Below are 15961 nucleotides of genomic sequence, written 5' to 3'. Positions count from 1 at the left end.
CAATTGGCAGAACCGGGATTTGAACCCATGACCTCTGACTCCAAAGCCCATGTTCTTTCCACTGAGTCACACTGCTTCTCTAATAATAAAGATAACAATAACAATAAAAATGATGAATCAGTCTTGGTTCTAGCACTTCATGATGAAGGACTTGCAATAAGGAACTTATTATGGTGTTAGTTTGTGCAGTGCGTCTCTCACTCTCTTGTCCCTGACACTCTTGTTCCCAGTGCTTAGAACAGTGCTTTGCACATACTAAGTGCTTAACAAATACCATCATTATTATTATTATTATTATTACTGGGACACATAAATACAATGAGGCATAGGTGGGCAGTGGCCAGAACATTTTCAGGACACTTAAAAGTTTTTTTTAATATGCCAGTCCCATTTACAGTCAAAGTGAACAGCTTGGTGCCTATGTTGTTCTGTGTATATGTAAGAGTAAGGAAAACATACATTCAGTAAGTCTGACTTTCAAACAGAATGGCTTATCATAGAAAACATGAAAATTATAATGCAAGTTTGGAATAAGAGAATCAACTCAATATTACTTTGCTTTTTGAAATAGTAAAATCCTCAGCTATTTAAAAGGAGACTTTATAGGGTGCTTAATAATAATAATGATGAGAATAATAAAAAAGGTCTTCAGAAGTATAGGCTGTGCTAAAAGTTGCAATTCCTATTAAAAAAGGATAGTTGTCTCCACACAGCTTAAATACTTTATGGCCTAGAACTGCTTTTAAACAATCACCTTTGATATTTGGGAGCATACTGTGTGCAGAACATTGCAGTAAGTGCTTGAAAAAGTACAATACTATAGAGTTGGTAATAATAATAAATGCCATTATTATTATTACCAACTGTATAGTCCTAATTTTTCTACCCATCCATGGATATTTTGTATATCTGCCTTGGTGACTATGAAATCACATTTCTAATTTTGCTAAGACTCATAATAATAATGATAGCATTTGTTAAGTGCTTACTATGTGCCAAGCACTGTTCTAAGTGCTGGGGAGGATACAAGGTGATCAGGTTGTCACACGTGGGGCTCACAGTCTTAATCCCCATTTTACAGTTGACGTAACTGAGGCACAGAGAAGTTAAGTGACTTGCCCAAAGTCACACAGCTGACAAGTGGCGGAGATGGGATTTGAACCCATGACCCCTGACTCCTAAGCCCATGCTCTTTCCACTGAGTCACACTGCTTCTAGTTACAGTTTCAAAGTCTCATTTCAGGTTAATGGGCATATATGAATCCATCATTACTGCTTTAAATATTTGTCATAATTATTATGGTTACAGAGCCCATCAGTTTGAAAGAAGCACAATAAGGTGCAGAGCACTGAGATTTGTCCTTATGGAATTAAATGCCATAGTCATTTGGGGTCAAAGACAACCTTATAGGTGGATAGATTTGATTAGCTTGCACAGGTGGAGCTGGTCAATTATGAACATTTAAGAGAGTAGAGTACAATACTCTCAATTGACATCATCCCTACCCCTGCGAAGTTTGTAATCTAGAGGAGAGATCAATGTATTACTGGCAGTTTCTTACTCATCAAGTGCATGCATTGTCTTTTGATGCAGTACTGCAATGATAACGTGGGTAGGGACCGCCTGTATATATTGCCAACTTGTACTTCCCAAGTGCTTAGTACAGTGCTCTGCACACAGTAAGCACTCAATAAATAAGATTGAATGAATAACCTCTCAGGATCACTCCTGGAGAGTTTCCAGTACTCCTTCAGTCTCGACTACGGGAGGGAGAGTCAAGCAAAGGTATATCCATTCCATTCCTAGCTTGGGCAGTGGCTAGCGAGTGGAAGGCAATCTGCTACAAGTCAAAACTCACCTGTGCTGGGCAACATAGGCATGAGAGAGAGTCAAGGGTGGAGACTCAGGTTTACTGCGCGGAAGGAGGCAATGGTAAACTGCTTCCCCATTTTTACCAGGAAAACTCTATGGATATACTACCAGAGCAATTGCAGATGGAGGTGAGACGTTCTAGGAGAGCTATGTCCATGGTGTCGCTATGGGTCGGACATGACTCGCCAGCATAATACAACAAAAACTGCACTGATGCACTGTTACTCACAGTCCCTGGCACGCTTTACACTTCTCCAATTAGCTGTCATATATTTTACTCAGTTTTTGCTCCAATACAGTTAGCCAATTACTGTTCCAAGCCAAGAGACCTACATAGTGCTGTAGTCTCCCAACTATCCACACCTTCTGAGACTTCAATTCACTGCATTTTTTTCAGGGGAGAGAAATTTCTCCATTCAACTCTTTCTATGATTATGCCATTTCAGCTCCCAGTGAGTCATTGTTTGGGTCTTAGTAGTACTATCCCTGAGATGGCCGGATGAATCCACCAGAAACATGCCACCCTTGCCATCAAAATTTCCAGGGTCCCTGCTCCCAGCATGCTCTATACTCTATGAGCTGCCAGGATTTAAGTCACTGCAGAGCACTCCCTGAAACATGGCTTAGTGGAAAGAGCACAGGCTTGGGAGTCAGAAGTCATGGGTTCTAATCCTAGCTCTGCCATGTATCAGCTGTATGACTTTGGGCAAGTCACTTTATTTCTCTGTGCCTCAGTGACCTCAGCTGTAAAATGGGGATTAAGACTGTACGCCCCACATGGGACAACCTGATTACCTTGTATCTACCCCAGCAGTTAGAACAGTGCTTGGCACATGGTAAGTGCTTAACAAATATCATCATCATCCACCCAACAACTGAGCAAATACATTACTATTGCCTTCATCTTGCACTAGTTTTCCTCCATGTCAGTGAGGAACCTCTATCCCAGCCTGCCTTTTTTTTATGGAATTTGTTCAGTGCTTACTTTATGCCAGGCACTGTATTTAAGCCTGGGATTAAAACCCATGACCTTAGGCCCGTACTCTATCATGTAGGCCATGCTACAGACACAGTCTTGATTTGTTTTGCTACCAGCTTACCTCTCTTTGTCTAACTACACAATTTTTGCCCAAGTAACTTAATTCAATGTCAGTGAATAACTGTGGAGTGGATGGAGTTTCTTAGTTGAATGTAAATTCTCCATGTAGACTGTAATCTCATTGTGGGAAAGGAATGGGTCTACTTTTTCTGTTATATTGTACAATCCCAACTACTTAGTACAGTGATCTGCACACCAGTAAGAGCTCGGGATAGAGCAGAGACCTGGGAGTCAGATGGTCCTACGTTCTAATCACAGTTCTGCTACTTGTCTGCTGTGTGACCCTGGGCAATTCATTTTACTTCTCTGTGTCTCTGTTACCTCATCTGAAAAATGGGGATTAAAACTGTGAGCCCCATGTGGGACATGTACCGTGGTTAACCAGGTTGAACCAAGTTATCCATCTACCCCAGTGCTTAGTATAGTGCCTGGCACATAGGAAGCACTTAACAAATGTCATTAAAAAATAAATAAATAAATGCAATTGATTTACTGATTGTGGGCTGGTACCCAACCTTGATCATCTTCAGATTTATTCTTATTTAACAGAGCTTTTCTTGTTCTGAGAAGCATTTCATAAGTCTCATCTTGAATTCGTGCTTTCAGTCATCAGTGTATGTCTGGTTGTCCATCATTTTTGAAGACTGAGGAGACTGAAGTGAACCCCGTACCTCTTTCTCGCCTGTCCCGCCATCGACCCCCGGCCCACGTCATCCTCCGGGCCTGGAATGCCCTCCCTCTGCCCATCCACCAAGCTCACTCTCTTCCTCCCTTCAAGGCCCTACTGAGAGCTCACCTCCTCCAGGAGGCCTTCCCAGACTGAGCCCCTTCCTTCCTCTCCCCCTCGTCCCCCTCTCCATCCCCCCATCTTACCTCCTTCCCTTCCCCACAGCACCTGTATATATGTATATATGTTTGTACGTATTTATTACTCTATTTATTTATCTATTTTGTACATATCTATTCTATTTATTTTATTTTGTTAGTATGTTTGGTTTTCTCTCCCCCTTTTAGACTGTGAGCCCACTGTTGGGTAGGGACTGTCTCTATATGTTGCCAATATGTACTTCCAAAGCGCTTAGTACAGTGCTCTGCCCACAGTAAGTGCTCAATAAATACGATTGATGATGACGATGATGATGATGTCAGCCTGGCTTCTGCACTGAGACCCTCATGGGCTCCCAATGGCCATCCATCAATAAATGGTATTTTTTGAATGTTTACTGTGGGCAGAGATCTGTACTAAGCATTTGGGAGAATTTAGTATATTAGTGTTGGTAGATGTGTTTCCTGTCTGAAATGAACTTACAGTCTAGATGGCACTAAAGGGTTCAAAAGAGAATTGGAAAATGTCAATTAAATTGTATGCTGCAGCTTTATAGAATGGGGATGATAGCCATTCCACAAAGGGGATGTGAGTTCCACGAAGTTAATAAAGTTGTGAATTGGAGTACTAGGAAAGAATGACGTCTGTTGTTAGTTTGTAAAAGGTTTCTGCCCAGAAAAGTCAGGCTGTATAACAGCCCTCCTATATTTTCATCCAAGCCAGTGTCCTTTGTGGAGCAGAGAAGGGCTCACAACGATATTTCACTTAGTAAGACAATTTGAATCTTGATGAGAGATTTTTTTTTTCTTTTCCCTAGTGAAATCCAAAGAACAGCAGCAATGCAATCTGTTGTTTGTTTAGAAAAGATGTCGGCATAAGGAGGGGGTCTCACAAGAAAAGATCTGTTCACATTATCAAATATGCAATATAGCACTCAACCATAGATATATGCAGAACTTGAATTCTTCATGTTCTTATTATTTGAATTCTCTGTGCCACAATTTCCTCATTTGTAAAATGGGGATTAAATACTTGTTCTCTCTGCCCCTTAAGCTGTGGGACATAGGCTATTTCTAATTGTATTGTATATACTCCAGCACTTATCACAGTACATGGCACATAAAAAATGCTTAGCAAATATTATTATCATTACTGTTGTTACTGTAACTATTTACCATGTATACATTGACAGGAGAACCATCAGGCTAGGATAATTTATTGTTTTCTCATAAAGAAGGCAGAATAAAGTTTTGGAAGTGGGAAAACCATATGGACCTAAAAAACACTAAGCACATGGAGCACTTTGATTTGGCCTGTAAACTTTTAATTTGGTCTGAGTCCTATTACCATATTGGCATCACACTCTGTCTTTGAGTCTCCAAATAGACATTCTGGTCTACTTTGTTTATTTCCTTCCTCCGTATCTAACCTTGCATTAGAATATGTTATCCAGGGAACAGAATTCAACCACAGCAGGCAACTGTTATTGATTATCTTGATCTTTGGCTGTGAACAGGATTTGCCAAGTGCAGGGTGGTCTTCAGGATGTCAGTTCATAGTGCTTTCCTGGGCACCCTGAGAAGCGATTTGTAAGAGAGTGTGTGTGTGTGTGTGTGTGTGTGTGTGTGTGTGTGTGTGTGTGTGTGTGTGTGTGTGTGTGTGTGTGTGTGTGTGAGTATTTGTATGCGGGTGCTCACAGAGCAACAACCAAACTATCAATGATATTTGTTGAGTGTTGTGGGCAAGAACACTGCACTAAGCACTTGGGAAAATACAATGCAATAGAGTTGGTAAACATGGTTCTTGCACACAAAAAGCTTACAATATATAGGAGGAGCTTACAATCATCAGCATGCAGCAGGGCAGCTTCAGCGGCTTTCGATGCTGCTCTGAGACTGTTGAATTGAGATTCCCAAAGGATCAGTTTATGATGCATTCCTTCTCTTTCTCCATCCCTACACTGATTCTTGGGGACATCAATATCCAGGTGAATGTCCCCAGTGGCTCTTTCACTGTCCATTTCCTCTCACTCCTCAACTCTAGTGACTTCCTCCTCTACTTCACCCACTCAACAACATGAGCACACTCTTGATCTCATCATCTCTAGTCACTGTACAATGTCCACCCTCAACAACTCTGGAATACATTTATTAGATCACAACCTCACCACCTGCTCTCTCTCCCCCAGACACACTCCCTGTAAATCTGTCTTTTTACTTAACAGACACCTCCGATCTTTTGAGCCCCTCCAATTCCTCAATTAATCATGCCCTGTTTGGTCTCTATACCCAAACTACCTTCCCTGAGGCACAAAGCGATGCCCTCAACACTGCCCTCTCCACTGAACTCAACTCCCTTTCTCCCCTGTCCCTCTGCTGATCTTGTACCACTAAGCCACAACTCTGACTCACCTCCACAGTACACTTCCTCTCCTTTTGGGCATGCACTGCAGGTGGAAATCCAGACAACAAGCTGAAATTATCTGAGGTAACTGAGGCACATAAAAACGAAGTGATTTGCCCAAGGCAAAACAGTGGATACATGGAGGAACTGGGACTATCAATCAACCTCCCTTCTCTCCTTCTACAACCCAGCCCACACCCTCCACTCCTCTGCTGCTAACCTCCTCACTGTGCCTCATTCTAGCCTGTCCCACCATCGACCCCTGGCCCACATCCTTCCCCTGGCCTGGAATGCCCTCCCGCAACACATCTGCCCAAACTAGCTCTCTTCCTCCCTTCAAAGCCCTACTGAGAGCTCACCTCCTCCAGGAGGCCTTCCCAGACTGAGCCCCCTTTTTCCTCTACTCCTCCCCATCCCCCCCAGCCCTACCTCCTTCCCCTCCCCACAGCACCCTGTATATATTTGTACAGATTTATTACTCTATTTATTTTACTTGTACACATTTACTACTCCATTTATTTTATTAATGATGTGCATATAGCTATAATTCCATTTATTCTGATGGTTTTGACACCTTTCTACATATTATGTTTTGTTGTCTGTCTCCCCCTTCTAGACTGTGAGCCCGTTGTTGGGTGGGGACCATCTCTATATGTTGCCGAATTGTACTTCCCAAGCGATCAGTACGGTGCTCTGCACACAGTAAGCTCTCAATAAATATGGTAGAATGGATGAACCAATGGTATCTAATGAGAACTTACTGCATACAGAGCACTGTACTAAGCACTTAAGAAATGGGTCCTCTCACTCCAGGCCTGAGCTCTATCCATTAGGCAATTCTGCTTCCCTAGGCCACACTAAACTGTGCTATGCACTGGGGTAGATTCTGTCCAATCAAGTAGGACTTTGTTCCTCAAACATATGGGATGAACATAATAATGAGGAGAGAGAAAAAGGTTTTTATCCCATTTAACAGACTTGCCCAAGATTCATTCATTCAATTGTATTTATTAAGCGCTTACTGTGTGCAGAGCTCTGTACTAAGTGCTTAAGATCATAATCATTCATTCAATCACATTTATTGAGTGCTTACTGTGTGCAAAGCACTGTACCAACAACAAATGAACGTATTTGTGCCCACAACAAGCATACAGTCTGAAGGGGGAGATAGACATTAAAATAAATATATAAATAAATAAGTACATCACAGATATATACATATGTGTTGTGGGAATGGGAAGGAGAATGAATGAAGGGAGAAACTAAGAGAAGTGGAGAAGGGAGTGGGAGAAGAGTAGAGGAAGGCTTAGTCAGGGAAGACTTTTTGGAGGACATGTGCCTTCAATAAAGCTTTGAAGTGGAGTAGAGCAATTATCTGAAGCAGCGTGGCTCAGTGGAAAGAGCCCAGGCTTGGGAGTCAGAGGTCATGGGTTCTAATTCTGGCTCTGCCACTTGTCAGCTTTGTGACTTTGGGCAAGTCACTTAACTTCTCTGTGCCTCAGTTCCCTCATCTGTAAAATGGGGATGAAGACCGTGAGCCCCATGTGGGATAACCTAATTACCTTGTATCTACTCCAGCGCTTAGAACAGTGCTTGGCACATAGTAAGTGCTTAACAAATAACATCATCATCATGTGAGGAGGAGGTTCCATGCTAGAGGTAGGAATTGGGCTAGAGTTAGGCAGTGAGATAGATGTAATTGAGTTACAATGAGGTTACTATTAGAGGAATGAAATGTGTGGGCTGGGTTGTAGTAGGAAACTAATGAGGTGAGGTAAGAGGGGACAAGGTGACTAAGTGCTTTAAAGCCAATCGTGAGGAGCTTTTGTTTGATCTGAAGGTGGATGGGCAACCACTGGAGTTTCTTGAGGAGTGAAGAAACATTATTGGAACTTTTTTGAAGGAAAATGATTCGGGCAGTATAGACTGGAGTAGCGAGAGACAGGAGGCAGAGAAGTCAGCAAGGAGACTGAGACAGTAATCAAGGCAGGATAGGATAAGTGCTTGTGTTAATGTGGTAGCAGTTTGGACAAGAGAAAAGGGTGGATTTTGGTGATGTTGTGCAGGTAGAACTGACAGGATTTAGTGATGGCTTGAATATGTGGGTGCCAAGGTTATAGACTTGTGAGATGGGAAGGATGATGGTGCCGTCAACAGTGATGGTACAGTGAGTGGGAGGACAGGGTTTGGTTGGGAAGATACGAAGTTCAGTTTGAGCCATATAAAGTTTGAGGTGACGGGAGGACATCCAAATAGAGATGTCTTGATGGCAGGTGAGTTGCAAAGCTGGGATTAGAACCCTGGTCAACTAACTTCCAAGCCTGTGCTCTTTTCACTAGGCAGTATTGCTCCTCTGAAAACAAAACAAAACACAATTTCCCTGACTAGGAATCAAACCCAGACTCTGACAGTGAAAGCGCAGTATTCCAGCCACTAGACCAGCATCTGTTTTCTTAAAATAATTACACTAAACATCTTAGGAATGGTAAAGTTGTTTTCCTTTACCTTAATTTTTAGTACTCATTAGCAAGATTCCTTGTTCTGTTCAAATATTTTAGTTAATAGGTTTTGGGAACAATGTCCATGTGATTTTCAGTATTTTCAAACTTTTTGATTTTCATATTCAAATGATTCCCAAATTCACCTCTCTAGCCCTGACCTCTCTCCTTCTCTTAGTTCCTCCTGCCTTCAGGACATCTCCACTTGGATGTCCCACCAACACCTCAAACTAAACATATCCAAAACAGAACTCCTCATCTTCCCACCCAATCCTGTCCTCACTCTGTTTTTCCCATCACTGTAAACAACACAATCATCCTTCCTACCTCATAAGCCCATAGTTTTATCATTATCCTGGACTCATGTCTTTCATTCAACCCACGTATTCAATCTGTCACCAAATCCTGTCAGTTTTACCTTCGCAGCATGGCTTAAATCCACCCTTTCCTCTCCCTCTGAACTGATACTACACTGATCCAAGGAATTATCCTATCCCGCCTTGATTACTAGTGCATCAGTCTCCTTGTAGACCTTCCTGCATCCTGTTTCCCTACTCCAGTACATATTCATGTTGCTTCCTGGATCATTTTATTTCTAAAGAAAATTCAGTTCCCATCTTCCCACTTCCCAAGGACTTCCAGCGGTTGCCCATCCATTTCTGGATCAAACAGAGACTCCTTTATGTTGGCTCTAAAGCACCCAATCAGCTCCCTCCCTCCTACCTTACCTCTCTGATTTTCTACTACAATCCAACCTACACTCTTTGCTCCTCTCACACCAGCTTGCTCACTGTTCCTCGATCTCTTCAATCTTGTTGCCAACCCCTTTCCCACATCCTCCCTCTGGCAGAGGTTCAACTTGGTCTACAGTACCCAGAAATGGCATGACTGTCTTGCACATAATAACTGCTTAACAAATGCCATCATTACTATTATTAAGAGGCCTCAAGTAGATTGAAATACCAAGACACCAAGAAGGAGAAAACAATGCAGTACAGTCTAATAATGCAGCAAATGTAGCAACTCAAAGACACTTTTTATTTGTACAGCTATTCTAGTTTTAAGTATAATTGCTTACTATGAGCAAGGCACTGTACCAAAATTGGGGTAGATTAAAGCAATCAATCAATCAATCAATTGTATTTATTGAGTGCTTACTGTGTGCAGAGCACTGTACTAAGCGCTTGGGAAGTACAAGTTGAAAGATAATCTCCCTGTCCCACCCACATGGAGTTTACAGTCTAAGTATAAGAGAAAAACTCAGTTACAAAGAAGTTAAGTAACTTCCCCAAAGTCACAAGGCATGCAAGTAGCAGAGTGAGGATTAGAATCCATGTCATCTGACTACTAGGCCTGTACTCTTTTCACTCGGCCACACTGCTTCCCTAATCTTAATTTGAGCACTGTTGAAGAGTAGAAGGTTAATGCATAGACAATACATGTGAAAGGAATAAAACAAATTGATATTAAAAAATGGTTTTGTTCAATTCTGCACCTTGGCTGATTTGAGATTCCATCCTAATCTAGATTTTTTCCTCATCCTGTTCAACATCAACCAGAATATTCCAGGATTGAATTTTCTCTTTTACCAAGTATAGACAATGGACAGAGTCATTTTATTTCCTTAAATAGTTGCTTGTAGACACGCAGACTGAGGTCCTACCCCTTATGCAGTAGTCTTCCAGACAGAGGAGTGCTTTGATTTTTGTCACTTTCACCACTTGTGATGGGAACAGTGGGAAATCCACAACCCTACACCCTCGACCCCTCCTCCAGTCCGAGTTGGGCCACATCCCTGAAGAATGACCACCATTTAACTTCACACAATAATATCAAGAAAGATGTTCTGATTTTATTGAGTGGTTTTGATGTCTTGCTTTGATGTCTGTCTCCTCCCTTCTAGACTGTGAGCTCATTATGGGCAAGGATTGTCTCTGTTGCTGAATTGTACTTTCCAAGCGCTTCGTACAGTGCTCTGAACACAGTAAGTGCTCAATAAATATAATTGAATGAATGAATTAATGAAAGTTAGCCCACCCTCAAGGTTGACTGCTATCTGTTGTTGTACCATACTCTCCGAAGTGCTTAGTACAGTGTTTGCACACAGTAAGCGCTCAATAAATATGATTGAATGAATTGAATGAATTGCACAAAGCAGCCAGCAAAGCAAAACAGGAGTTATGGTTGTTTGAAAGTATTAAAGTTTACACTAATCAACCAATTGAATAATTGCATTTATTGAGGGCTGACTCTGTGCAGAGAATAAGCACTGCCAGGACCATCGCAGGTCTGAATATGAGCAGAGCTTATCTATCAGTAAGGCTATCAATGAGATCCTCTTTCCATCAGCCCCAATTTCACTGATAAAATAATTATATTAAGTGAATATCTTGAGTGGCCCCTGAAAGGTAGGGGATTTTTTTTTCCCTCAATTTCCCACAGGGTCTAGTTCCAGAAGGTAGCCCATCTTTGTGACAGCTCTTCTTGATTGTATTACTTTCAGGACAGAAAGGCAGGGCTATATTTTTGACAACTAAAACATACTGAACAAAAAGTATGTTTCCAGGCACTCTTTGAAACCACAAATACCTATTTAGCTGGAAAAATGGGTGTTCATTACCTTCTGAGTTAAGCTGCTCAAAAGAAAACAGTTCTTTCAGAAATGATTGTCAACAGGCTAAAATATTTCATCTTAGTTCTAAATCACTGTTGAGAACTCGTGAAGAGATTTTGAAAACCTGAAGGTCTTTGTTTTTTTTCCCCATCATTATAAATGGGGTTCACACAGAGTTCTACAAGACAGCCTTGGAATGTTTTCTATGTGGTACCCTTAAAGAAATAATACAAGTTATATTAAGTAGATCTGGGTACTGACATACCTTCACGGAGTGACCCCTGAAATCTCATTTTCCATGTTATCTAAACATTCCTTCCAATTTTGACTCTGTCATTTTGTTTCAAAACAACAGAAAAGGTGTATTCAAATTACTTCTCTCCAGCCTGCAGTTCCTTGAACTGTTATTAGTTTTTGGATCACTGATATCTTTTCAGGTTGAAATACTGTTAGTGACCGAGGAGGTTGCTAGGGGGGACTTGTCAGTTTATAACTTGTTTGAAAAGTTTTATCAACACAGATTTGATACACATTTTTGATCCATTTTAGCTGGGTTGAATAAGAGCTTTTGTACATGTTTCTGTGATAATTTATTTAAAAGTTCTTGGACAACTAATTTGGACATTATTTCCAATCTGCCAGCATTTTCCATTCTGGAAAATTGATTAACCCTCCATTTCACTTTTCCTATAGAAATACACTCCAAGGAGTTTATCAAATGGTAGTCATCTTTAGAAGCATTTGTGGCTAAAGAGCTTCCATGTAGTACAGGTTGTGACCACTTGTGGTTCTGAGCACACTATTTAACCTCTCTGTCTCTCTCTCTGCAACTGTGACTTGCCACCTTGCTATGTCCTGGAGTAAAAGATTGCCAAAATTATTTGAAAAATTTTGGCAAGCATTTTTGGCACTGTTCTATCTGTTAAAAAAAAGTCTCACACCTGGTTGAAAAAAAATGCCTGAGGAAGTACCGAGGAAAGTGATAAATAAAAGCTAATGAGCCAGATTTTCATTGGGGTCCAAATTCCTCCTTGGCAACAAAGTGAACTGCAGGCTGACAGCTTGGACCCAGTAACTGTTTCAATTGTTTTTCCATGTGGTAAAAGCCACAGGAAAATCAGCGGGACAATTTTTGCATGAGACAAATGCCAGTTGGTAATGCCAGGTTGCAGTTTCGGGCAAGTGTGTGATGTCCCTTTGCAAAGCTATTACTTCTCCCGTCTGTCATAAACCAGTAGAACACTGGCAGGGCAGTTAACACACAGTAAAGTTGCCCAGCATCCAAGACCAGAACAGAGGGAGCATTAGTACGTATCACTAAGCCTATGGCAAACTTTGGAGACTGCAATATGTTCACTTTCCATTTGAAATTCCTTTTCCCATGAGAAACTAGCTCAAGTCTGTTGCATTTCATGTTTTGTTGTGTTGCCTTGGGTTGAGTTGCCTCTGATCCCTAGGGTCATGAACTTAGGCAGCAGCATGGCTGAGTGGAAAGAGCATGGGCTTTGGAGTCAGAGGTCATGGCTTCAAATCCTGGCTCCACCAACTGTCAGCTGTGTGACTTTGGACAAGTCACTTAATTTCTCTGTGCCTCAGTTACCTCATCTGTAAAATGGGGATTAAAACTGTGAGTCCCCCGTGGGACAACCTGATCACCTTGTAACCTCCCCAGCGCTTAGAACAGTGCTTTGCACATAGTAAGTGCTTAACAAATACCATCATTATTATTATTATTAAAGGTGCTATTTTAAGTCTTGCAGTGAATCTCTCTTGCGCCCCCAGCTAGTGCCCAAGGAGTACTGACAAATACAATTGGTGAGTGATTCGGGCAAGAGAAAAGTAAGACATTTCCAAAATAGTTGAAAAATGTTGTGCTTTGAAAACTTTACTCTTCATAGGTCGCTGTTCATTCATTCATTCATTCATTCAATTGCATTTATTGAGCGCTTCCTTTGTGCAGAGCACTGTACTAAGATCATGGGAAGCACAAGTTGGCAACATATAGAGATGGTCCCTACCCAACGACGGGTTTATGTTGGTATATAAGGCCATAAAGAACACCAAAGTAGGCATATGTGAAAGAGACTTAGAAAGCTCAATTCTGCAAGTGTTTTTTCTTGTGCATTTTTAGTTTCAATTTAGAATAGTGGCATGATAACTATGGTAACTGTGGGGCATTTTACTCCTGGATAGAACAAATCAGGTCCTTTTCTTTTTTTATATGAACTGTATAATTATTTTTGAATATAATAGACTATGTGTCTTAGTATTCTATTTAGTTCCATCTATTACTATATTAGCAGAGCTTTTTTAAGCATATTTTAAAGCACTTACTTTATTAACTACTGGGGTTAATGCAAACTAATCAGATTGGACACAGTCCCCGTCCCACATGGGGCTCACCATCTTAATCCCCATTTTATAGATGAGGTAACTGAGGCACAGAGAAGTACAAGGTCATACAGCAGACAAGTGTGCGAGCCAGGATAATAATAGTAATGATAATCACAATAATAATTGTGATATTTGTTAAGTGCTTACTATGTACCAGGCACTTAACTAAGCACTGAGGTGGATACAAGCAAATTGAGATCATCATCATCAATCGTATTTATTGAGCGCTTACTATGTGCAGAGCACTGTACTAAGTGCTTGGGAAGTACAAATTGGCAACATATAGAGACAGTCCCTACCCAACAGTGGACTCATAGTCTAAAAGATGGCACAGATGGCACAGTCCCTGTCCCATGTGGGGCTCACAGTCTCAATCCCCATTTTACAGATGAGGTAACTAAGACACAGAGAAGTAAAGTGACATGCCCAAGGTCACACAGCAGACAAGTGGCAGAGCTGGATTAAAACCCATGACCTTCTGACTCGCAGCCCTGTGTTCTATTAACTATGCCATGCTGCCATCCTTCTGATTCCCATGCCCATGCTACATCTATTAGGCCACATTTTTTCTCATCAGTTTCATGTTCTTTTGGTCATACTGGACAGTAGAAATGTAATATTTACCTTTAGAAATGTGATTCTCTTTTCCATAAAAAATGGTGTTTAATGAACACAATTTGTCCTACTTAAAACCCTGCTCTACGAGTCTTGTAGCTTGACTTGTAATAATAATAATAATAATAATAATAATAATTAATAATAATGATAATGGTATTTATTAAGCATTTACTGTGTGCCAGGCACTGTACTAAGCACTGGGGTGGTTACAAGCAAATTGGGTTCGACCCAGTCCCTGTCCCACCTGGGGCTCACAGTCTTTATCCCCATTTTACAGATGGGGTAACTGAGGAACAGAGAAGGGAAGTGACTTGCTCCAGGTCAAAGAGCAGACAAGTGGTGGAACTGGGATTAGAACCCATGACCTTCTGACTCCCAGGCTGTGTTCTATCCACTAGTCCATGCTGCTTCCCACTTTCCACACTTGATGATGATATAATGGATCCAGTAAGATGGTAAACTGTCTGTTTGTGGTTCTCCATAAAAAAGGTGGAATTTTCTTTTCTCAGATTCAAACTATTCCCAAATTTCCACTCTTGTCCGCATCTCTGACCACTGACACTTTAAGGTAATTCTCTAACTACTGACCCAACTTGCACTGATAAAGACAAAGTATCTGCTGTCAGCTCTCTCTACTTTGCTTTTTGAAGGTGGGGATGGCAGTGGCGTCTTAAAAATCCTATGACTTCTCTACAAGGTTGCCTACTAAGGCAGATTAGAACTCTAAACTGTGTAGCCTAGTGGATAAAGCATGGGCCCAGTAGCCAGGGAACCTGAGTTCTAATCCCAGCTCCACTACTTAATAATAATAATAATAATGGCATTTATTAAGTGCTTACTATGTGCAAAGTACTGTTCTAAGCACTGGGGAGGTTACAAGGTGATCAGGTTGTCCCACGGGGGCTCACAGTCTTAATCCCCATTTTACAGATGAAGTAACTGAAGCACAGAGAAGTTAAGTGACTTGCCCAAAGTCACACAGCTGACAATTGGCAGAGCCGGGATTTGAACCCATGACCTCTGACTCCAAAGCCTGTGCTCTTTTCCACTGAGCCATGCTGCTTCTCTACTTGTCTGCGGTATGACCTTGGGCAAGTTCCTTAACTTCTCTGTGTCTCAGTTTCCTGAACTGCAAAATGGGGATTCAATACCCGCTCTCCCTCCTATTTAGACTGCGAGCCCTTTTTGGGACAGGGACTGTGTCTGCCCTGATTAACTTGTGTCTCCCCAGTGCTTAGATCAGTGTTTGACACATAGCAAGCACTTAACCAGCACCATAAAAATGTTTTAAAAAACATAAAACAAAAAAATACTTTATCCAGGTTTAACCCCAAGGTCAACAAGCTTTATTCTTCATTGCTCCACTTGTGATTGGTGACTTCAAGAATCTTGACATGACATCCACATCTTTATATGTTGGCAACGTAATGATTCATTATAGCACCTCAACCTCAATAGTGGAAAAGCTCTGAAATTGCGGTTTCATCTCTTCAAATTCCCTATTGCATCTGAAGATGAAGCCATTCATATGCTTCAGTACTGCTGTGTCAGTGTGTGTGACATATTGCTCAGGGGTACACAGAAGCCTTTGTCTTGGCTTCTTTCTGCATAGCCTTTTTAATGGTCACTGATAACC

At 41.3% G+C, this 15961-nt stretch overlaps 1 non-coding gene across 1 annotated transcript; it reads left to right on the top strand.

Annotated features, from left to right (window-relative positions):
- The first annotated feature begins 1711 nt into the window (after nt 1-1711).
- Nucleotides 1712-1849, top strand: LOC119927771. Its single transcript, XR_005450743.1, has one exon. It is a non-coding gene; the product is annotated as a small nucleolar RNA SNORA7 (small nucleolar RNA).
- The last annotated feature ends 14112 nt before the right edge of the window (nt 1850-15961 follow it).

The sequence above is a fragment of the Tachyglossus aculeatus genome, chromosome 4 (assembly GCF_015852505.1).
Source record: "Tachyglossus aculeatus isolate mTacAcu1 chromosome 4, mTacAcu1.pri, whole genome shotgun sequence".
NCBI classification, from domain to species: Eukaryota; Metazoa; Chordata; class Mammalia; order Monotremata; family Tachyglossidae; genus Tachyglossus; species Tachyglossus aculeatus.
Note: the sequence above shows the minus strand (reverse complement) of the source record. Positions and strands in the feature narration are given on the sequence as shown.